The sequence below is a fragment of the Erpetoichthys calabaricus genome, chromosome 5, assembly GCF_900747795.2.
Source record: "Erpetoichthys calabaricus chromosome 5, fErpCal1.3, whole genome shotgun sequence".
In the NCBI taxonomy this organism is placed as follows: Eukaryota; Metazoa; Chordata; class Cladistia; order Polypteriformes; family Polypteridae; genus Erpetoichthys; species Erpetoichthys calabaricus.
In genome coordinates this window covers 28,782,746-28,791,479 of record NC_041398.2, presented here as the reverse complement: position 1 = coordinate 28,791,479, position 8,734 = coordinate 28,782,746, and positions in this window count along the sequence as shown.

Here is an 8,734-nt window from a genome sequence, read left to right as displayed (position 1 = left end):
GGGGTTAGACTGTGTAGTCAGTGCATGTGTGAATTTAGAATGGTTATGGCTTTTGGGAAAAAACTGTTCTTGAGTCTGTTTGTCCTTGTTGTGACGCACCTGTAGTGTCTCCCTGAGGGCAGGAGGTCAAACAGATCAGAGCCGGGGTGGGAGCTGTCCTTGATGATGTTTTTTGCTCTGCTGAGGCAGCAGGAGGTGTAAATGTCCATCAGGGAGGGGAGAGGGCAGCCGATGATCTTCTGTGCTGCCTTTACTACTCGCTGAAGCCTCTCCCTGTCTGCCATGGTGCAGCTGCCATACCATACTGTGATACAGTACGTCAGCAGGCTCTCGATGGACGAGCGGTAGAAAGTCAGTAGCAGGTTGGAGTCCAGATTGTGCTTTCTGAGGACCCTCAGGAAGTGTAATCGCTGCTGAGCCTTCTTGATGACTGCTGTGATGTTCTCTGTGCAGGAGATGTCAGCGGAGATAAGGACACAGAGAAACCAGAAAGTATGGACCCTCTCCACACACTCTCCGTTGATGTAAAGGGGGGCTAAGTCCGTGCTGTGCCTCCTTAAGTCAACAATGATCTCCTTGGTTTTCCTGGTGTTCAGAGCCAGAATGTTCTTTGAACACCAGGCTGCCAACTTCAGGACCTCCTCTCTGTAAGCTGCCTCGTCTCCCTTTGAGATGAGTCCGACCACTGTGGTGTCGTCAGCAAACTTAACGATGAGGTTGTTGTTGTGGGCTGGACTGCAGTCATGGGTGTAGAGACAGTACAGAAGGGGGCTCAGCACACAGCCTTGTGGGGTACCAGTGTTCAGTGTGCGAATGGAGGAGTGGTGGGGGCCGAGTCTCACAGTCTGGAGTCGGTTGGTAAGAAAGTCTTTTATCCAGACACATGTGAGAGGGGGGAAGCCAAGAGGGACCAGTTTGGCGATGAGAATGTCAGGAATGATTGTATTAAAAGCTGAGCTGTAATCCACAAACAGCTTCCAGACGTAGCTCTGCTGCAGCTCCAGATGGCTCAGCACAGAGTGGAGAGCTACAGCAATGGTGTCTTCTGTGGATCTGTTCGCGCGATATGCGAATTGGTAGGGATCGAAGTCTTGGGGGAGATAGTCCTTGATGTGCTGGAGAACCAGTCTCTCAAAGCACTTCATGATTACTGGAGTGAGGGCCACAGGGCAATAATCTTCTAGGCTGGTGATGGGAGACTTCTTCGGCACTGGAATGATTGTGGCTGATTTTAGGCAGGATGGAATGACTGCCTGGGCTAGGGAGAGGTTGAAGATTTTGGTAAAGATAAAGGTGAGCTGGTGGGCACACGCTCTGAGCACCCTACCAGGCACTCCATCTGGGCCGGCAGCCTTCTTGGGGTTCACTGCCAGGATATCCCGTCTGACTTTGTGCCCCTTTACAGTGAGTGGAGTAGTGCAGGAACCCGGTGAGGGTGGGAGCAGGTGAATGCTGCTGTTGTGATGATTCAAAGCGAGCAAAGAAGCAGTTTAGCTCCTCTGCTAGCTGCACACTCAGATCTCCTGTTGTTGCATCACAGCCTCTGTAGTTTGTGATGTTTTGTATTCCCTGCCACACCTCCCGTGTATTGTGGCTGGACAGGTGGGACTCTATGCTCCTTTTATGGTCCATCTTGGCTTTTTTAATTCCAGTTAGTGTACCGTATTGTTTCCGTTTGTATCTTAGTAACCTCGAGGTTAAGTATAAAAGTTTTTGTTGTTTAGCGTTTTATTATGTGTATTTTGTTTTCGGATATTTTGATTTTTACTTTTAAGTGTATGATTTCCCCGGCAGGCCCGAAATGGTATCTCCCTATGTTTAGGCAAGCCGATTCTGTGGATGAAGAAGTCTTTATAAGTATAGTTGTGGCTGCAAGAGGGGGAACAATCGTTCTGAGACACTTGAGAAGGGTTAGGTAGTGCGAGGCACGCCAGACTACGAGGTGCCTGGTGGCTCAGCTGCTGGTTGATGTAAAGGAGTGGGTTAGGCTCCTGAGTTTTGTTTTTTTTTTGAGGAGTTGTATTTTTGACCTGGAATGAGACAGAGTCCAGCTTTGTTTTATTTTAAGGCTGCTGATGCCCTTACATGGATTAGAATTTATTGTATATATATTAGGGTAAGTGCCCCTGTGTTTTACAATTTCTATTTTTCGTCTTTCCTTTTTTCATAATTAGATTTGTTTTGTCACAGAATAATTTATACATTTTTTTGTGCATCCTTTAACATCAGCAACTAGTTTTTTTTTTTTTTTGTTCTCTTCTCTATTATGGAATAATAAAATGACCTTTTTTAAACATGTGCCTCTCTTATTATCCCCTTAGTCCTGGTCGGTCCCAAACTACTAGCAGGCCATCTGCTTCAGTCGACGGCTTGTGACAATGTGATTTTTGGACTTGCACGTATTCTAACTATTTGGGTGTTTATTTGTGTCTTGTATTTGTGATCTTTACCTGTGCTTTTATTCATCCAAATATTTCTGAAGCACATTTTAGCATAAAAAATGTGCCATATATATTTGTTCTGTTCAGTGTATTGTATTGACCCCCTTCCTTTTGACATCCACTGCACAGCCAGCCTACCTGGAAAGGGGTCTCTCTTTGAACTGCCTATCCCAAGGTTTCTTCCATTTTTCCCTACTAGGTTTTTTTGGGAGTTTTTCCTTGTCTTCTTAGAGAGTCAAGACTGGGGGGCTGTCAAGAGGCAGGGCCTGTTAAATCCCATTGCTGCACTTCTTGTGTGATTTTGGGCTATACAAAAATAAATTGTATTGTATTGTATATATTAAGACTGTTGGCTCAGAGACCCAGAAATGAAAGGCATAAGTTACTTAAATCCGGAACATCAAATAATCCATACCAACTTGTAGCGTTTAAAGAAACCTTTGCCCTATTTTAACAGTAAATGAAACCTGCCATTTTCCAAGTTTAATCCAATTCAGTGTTGAACAAGACACACAGCACTCCTGAACAGGCCACCAGTTCAATAGTAAGTCAACTTGTGTGCTCAGACTGACTCTATGCCAGTTTGGAACTGCCAATTAATCTAACCAGCACGTGTTTGGAATGTGAAAGGAAAACCCAAACCGTCAAAGAAATTGCAAACACCACACAGAACAACTTGGACTGAGGTTTCAAAATGAGGATGCTTGATGTTTGAGGTACCGGTGCTGGCCACTGTGCCACTCGAGTGTCTAGAACAATCCTAGGTTCTGTGTTGGTCTTTTTCCAACTTATAAAAAAACTTTCATTTGTAATCCCTCCCCTGAAAGCAAATCCTCCAGCTGTTCTTCATCTCTGAGGATTCTCACAAAAATAATTCAACATGTTACTTTGCATTGGCAATTTGTTAAAAGTTAGTTTGCATTCCTGGATGTTAACAGCATTCCATTGACTTGACGTGCAATTTTTTCCCTCTACCTTATGCTTCTACTACACATGTTTGGTGTTTCCAAACAAACATCTGAATGTCTTGCTTGGAGTCCCAAGATGTGGACAAGCATTTTACCAACTGCATGTTTGTGTTCTGTAAACCTTAAGATCACAGGGAATACCATTGTTCACAATCCATCTTTCTTTGGATCATTTAAACCTTTTCTGGTGTTAGTTTTTTTAGCTGTTGGGCTAAGGTTTCCATGCATTGTGGTTTTTTTGGTCAATGACTGGAATGCTCTAATGGTGGTTTTCATTTCTTGATCTCAGTGCTCGATTTACATTGGGATGCAAACCCACTTGGATTGCTCTAGTGGATTTTGCAAAGAGAATTCTAATTATGCATTTACAGTGGGGCAAAAAAGTATTTAGTCAGCCACCAATTGTGCAAGTTCTCCCACTTAAAAAGATGAGAGAGGCCTGTAATTTTCATCATAGGTACACCTCAACTATGAGAGACAAAATGAGAAAAAAAAATCCAGAAAATCACACTGTCTGATTTTAAAGAATTTATTTGCAAATTATGGTGGAAAAAAAGTATTTGGTCAATAACAAAAGTTCATCTCAATACTTTGTTATATACCCTTTGTTGGCAATGACAGAGGTCAAACGTTTTCTGTAAGTCTTCACAAGGTTTTCACACACTGTTGCTGGTATTTTGTCCCATTCCTCCATGCAGATCTCCTCTAGAGCAGTGATGTTTTGGGGCTGTCGCTGGGCAACACGGACTTTCAACTCCCTCCAAAGATTTTCTATGGGGTTGAGATCTGGAGACTGGCTAGGCCACTCCAGGACCTTGAAATGCTTCTTACGAAGCCTCTCCTACGTTACCCGGGCGGTGTGTTTGGGATCATTGTCATGCTGAAAGACCCAGCCATGTTTCATCTTCAATGCCCTTGCTGATGGAAGGAGGTTTTCACTCAAAAACTGATGATACATGGCCCCATTCATTCTTTCCTTTACACGGATCAGTCGTCCTGGTCCCTTTGCAGAAAAACAGCCCCAAAGCATGATGTTTCCACCCCCATGCTTTACAGTAGGTATGGTGTTCTTTGGATGCAACTCAGCATTCTTTCTCCTCCAAACACGACGAGTACAGTTTTTTTCATCTGACCATATGACATTCTCCCAATCCTCTTCTGGATCATCCAAATGCTCTCTAGCAAACTTCAGACGGGCCTGCACATGTACTGCCTTAAGCAGGGGGACACATCTGGCACTGCAGGATTTGAGTCCCTGGCGGCGTAGTGTGTTACTGATGGTAGCCTTTGTTACTTTTGTCCCAGCTCTCTGCAGGTCATTCACTAGGTCCTCCTGTGTGGTTCTGGGATTTTTGCTCACCGTTCTCGTGATCATTTTGACCCCACGGGGTGAGATCTTGCGTGAAGCCCCAGATCGAGGGAGATTATCAGTGGTCTTGTATGTCTTCCATTTTCTAATAATTGCTCCCACAGTTGATTTCTTCACACCAAGCTGCTTACCTATTGCAGATTCAGTCTTCCCAGCCTGGTGCAGGTCTACAATTTTGTTTCTGGTGTCCTTTGACAGCTCTTTGGTCTTGGCCATAGTGGAGTTTGGAGTGTGACTGTTTGAGGTTGTGGACAGGTGTCTTTTATATTGATAACGAGTTCAAACAGGTGCCATTAATACAGGTGACGAGTGGAGGAGAGAGGAGCCTCTTACAGAAGAAGTTACAGGTCTGTGAGAGCCAGAAATCTTGCTTGTTTGTAGGTGACCAAATACTTGTTTTCCACCATAATTTGCAAATAAATTCTTTAAAATCAGACAATGTGATTTTCTGGATTTTTTTTTTCTCATTTTGTCTCTCATAGTTGAGGTATACCTATGATGAAAAGTACAGGCCTCTCTCATCTTTTTAAGTGGGAGAACTTGCACAATTGGTGGCTGACTAAATACTTTTTTGCAGTGTCTGGTAAATCTACAACCTCCTTGATGTGCTTTTGGGCAGTAACGTGATTGTGCGAAACCCACTTTTTATATGTACCAGTTACTTTGAGGGGTACACAAACTGCTCCTATGCATAGGTGATGTACTTGCAGATTATAGGAGAACCAACTAGCCATGTTTAATTTGAACCATTTTCAAATGGTTCTTCAGGTAAAACCAGTTATTTGTCAACTGATGATAAAAAAATGAATGTTTCACTACAATGTGAGCAATATTTGAAACGGCATGTGATGCAAGGGAATGATTACATTCTCCTCTGTTTAGATGTTGAGAGATGTCCTAGTAGAGTGGATACAAACAGCACTAAAGTGTGATCTAAGATTTTTGTTTTTCACTTTTTTATGTTTAGGGGTGGAACAGTAATACTTTAGGTACTGTAAAACTACATTTATGACTAATTTACTCTTATGTAACTAGACCTTAAAGGAGTCTTAGTGTTAAATACAGTTATAAGGCATCAGTAAAAAGGGTTATTCATCTCTATGAAGTCTGGTGTTTGATATGATGTTAAAGTTTCTTAGAATATGAAGGATTCACAGGCGTTAAGTACACGATATCAACAGACATGTTTCACCTAAGATACCTCTGACTGTTCCAAAGTGAGGTTTTTAGCAGGTCACTTTGTGGAGATGAATGGCCACTACTGTAGATTGATGCACTGCGTCATTAGTACCAAAAGAAGCATTTGTTAAAGGTTTGTTACATAAGATTATATCAGTAATAACTGCATTTTTTTTTGCACTACCTAAAGTTTTACCAGTGTAACTGTAATAGGAAAATTTTGCTGGTTAGGTAGTGCAATAAAGAGATTTTCAGGTTTTCAAGGTAAGATATTTGATGTCACTTATAAGGATACCTGTGAAGTATTGCTTTCCCCAATTAAATGAAAGACAGGAAAGTCAGTTTCTGGGGGGCTGACGTAGGTTTATAACTTTGAAACCATTTTCTTAACTGGAATCAAACTCTTGCTGTTAAGCAAAAGTGGAGGGGTTTTTGCCCTCTTCCAGCTGGATCTGAAATGCCTTTTTATGGTGGTTCAAGGATACACTTAGTGGCCTGGAATTTTAAGGATGGGAACTAAAATGATTAAACATTGCAACATAATGCCACGACTGTAACAACAAAAATCTTTTGTAAAGATAAACCTGTTTGTTTACTAGTAATTTTCTTTTTTTGACACTGATTAATGGCTAGCACCATGCCATTTAAAATAGTTACTGTATATACTTGCGAATAAGTCGGGACTTGATTTTACTGTATAATATCTTGTATTTTAAAATGTCGGTCGTATAAGTTGAATGTGGAAAACTCACACTATTGGTCCAAGAGATTACGATATTCTAACACCCACCTGAGAGAATAACCACTGAGCACACTGCCTTTATTTTCTATGTGGGTGCAGCAATGCACTGTATGAGCACGTGCTCCTAACTTCTCTCTCTCTCTATTGTGCCTACGTGACCACACGGTAATAACCTGAACTACTGCAAAGCAACGTTTGCACCGATTTGTGTTTTTTGTATCTCACTCCCTCATACACCTTTATCATAAGAGCATCCCTTATCTATGAAGGAGTGTTCGATCAGAAGAAAATATAAACCTGGTTTTAAATTAAACGTCGTTGAATTGGTGGAAGAAATTTGTTACTGCACTGCTGCAACAAAATTCGACGTGTCTGAGAAACTGGTGCGAGATTGGAGGAGGCAAGAAGATATAAAGAAAAAATAAAAATTAAGTGTTGCATTTTTGAACGGGCATATAAGTCAGGGTTTGATTTTATGATCGATTTTTCAGGTTTCAAGACCCGACTTATATGTGAGTATATACGGTATTTGGAACAAAAATTGCACAGCCACAGCTAGGGGCTGAATTAAAGCTTCATTGAAAAAACAAATATCTGCATATTTCTCTAGTGCCTTCAACACCATCCAGCCTCTGCTCCTTAGGGACAAGCTGACAGAGATGGGAGTAGATTCATACCTGGTGGCATGGGTCATGGACTATCTTAAAGACAGACCTCAGTATGTGCGTCTCGGGAACTGCACGTCTGACATTGTGGCCAGCAGCACAGGAGCGCCGCAGGGGACTGTACTTTCTCCGGTCCTGTTCAGCCTATATACATCGGACTTCCAATACAACTCGGAGTCCTGCCATGTGCAAAAGTTCGCTGATGACACTGCTATCGTGGGCTGCATCAGCAGTGGGCAGGAGGAGGAGTATAGGGACCTAATCAATGACTTTGTTAAATGGTGCGACTCAAACCACCTACACCTGAACACCAGCTAAACCAAGGAGCTAGTGGTGGATTTTAGGAGGACCAGGCCCCTCATGGACCCCGTGATCATCAGAGGTGACTGTGTGCAGAGGGTGCAGACCTGTAAATACCTGGGAGTGCAGCTGGATGATAAATTGGACTGGACTGCCAATACTGATGCTCTGTGTAAGAAAGGACAGAGCCGACTGTATTTCCTTAAAAGGCTGGCGTCCTTCGACATCTGCAATAAGATGCTGCAGATGTTCTATCAGATGGTTGTGGCGAGTGCCCTCTTCTACGCAGTGGTGTGCTGGGGAGGCAGCATAAAGAAGAGTGATGCCTCACGCCTGGACAAACTGGTGAGGAAGGCAGGCTCTATTGTAGGCACAGAGCTAGACAGTTTGACATCCGTGGCAGAGCGACGGGCACTGAGCAGGCTCCTGTCAATCATGAAGAATCCACTGCATCTACTAAACAGTATCATCTCCAGACAGAGGAGCAGCTTCAGCGACAGACTGCTGTCAATGTCCTGCTCCACTGACAGACTGAGGAGATCGTTCCTCCCCCACACTATGCGACTCTTCAATTCCACCCGGGGGGGGTAAACATTAACATTATTCAAAGTTATTGTCTGTCTGTATACCTGCATTATTATCACTCTTTAATTTAATATTGTTCTTTATCAGTATGCTGCTGCTGGAGTATGTGAATTTCCCCTTGGGATTAATAAAGTATCTATCTATATTTGCTATTTGTCTTAACTGTAGAATACTATTAACCAATGTTTCTTGTTTTGTCAGTCAGTCAGTCATTGTCCAACCCTAACACAGGGTCACGGGGGTCTGCTGGAGCCAATCCCAGCCAGCACAGGGTGCAAGGCAGAAGCAAATCCCGGACAGGGTGCCAGCCCACCGCAGGGCTCACACACACACCAAGCACACACCAAGGACTATTTAGGATCACCAATGCACCTAACCTGCATGTCTTTGGACTGTGGGAGGAAACTGGAGGACGCAAAGGAAACCCACTCAGACACAGGAAGAACATGCAAACTCCACACAGAGAGGGCCCTGGGAAGTGAACC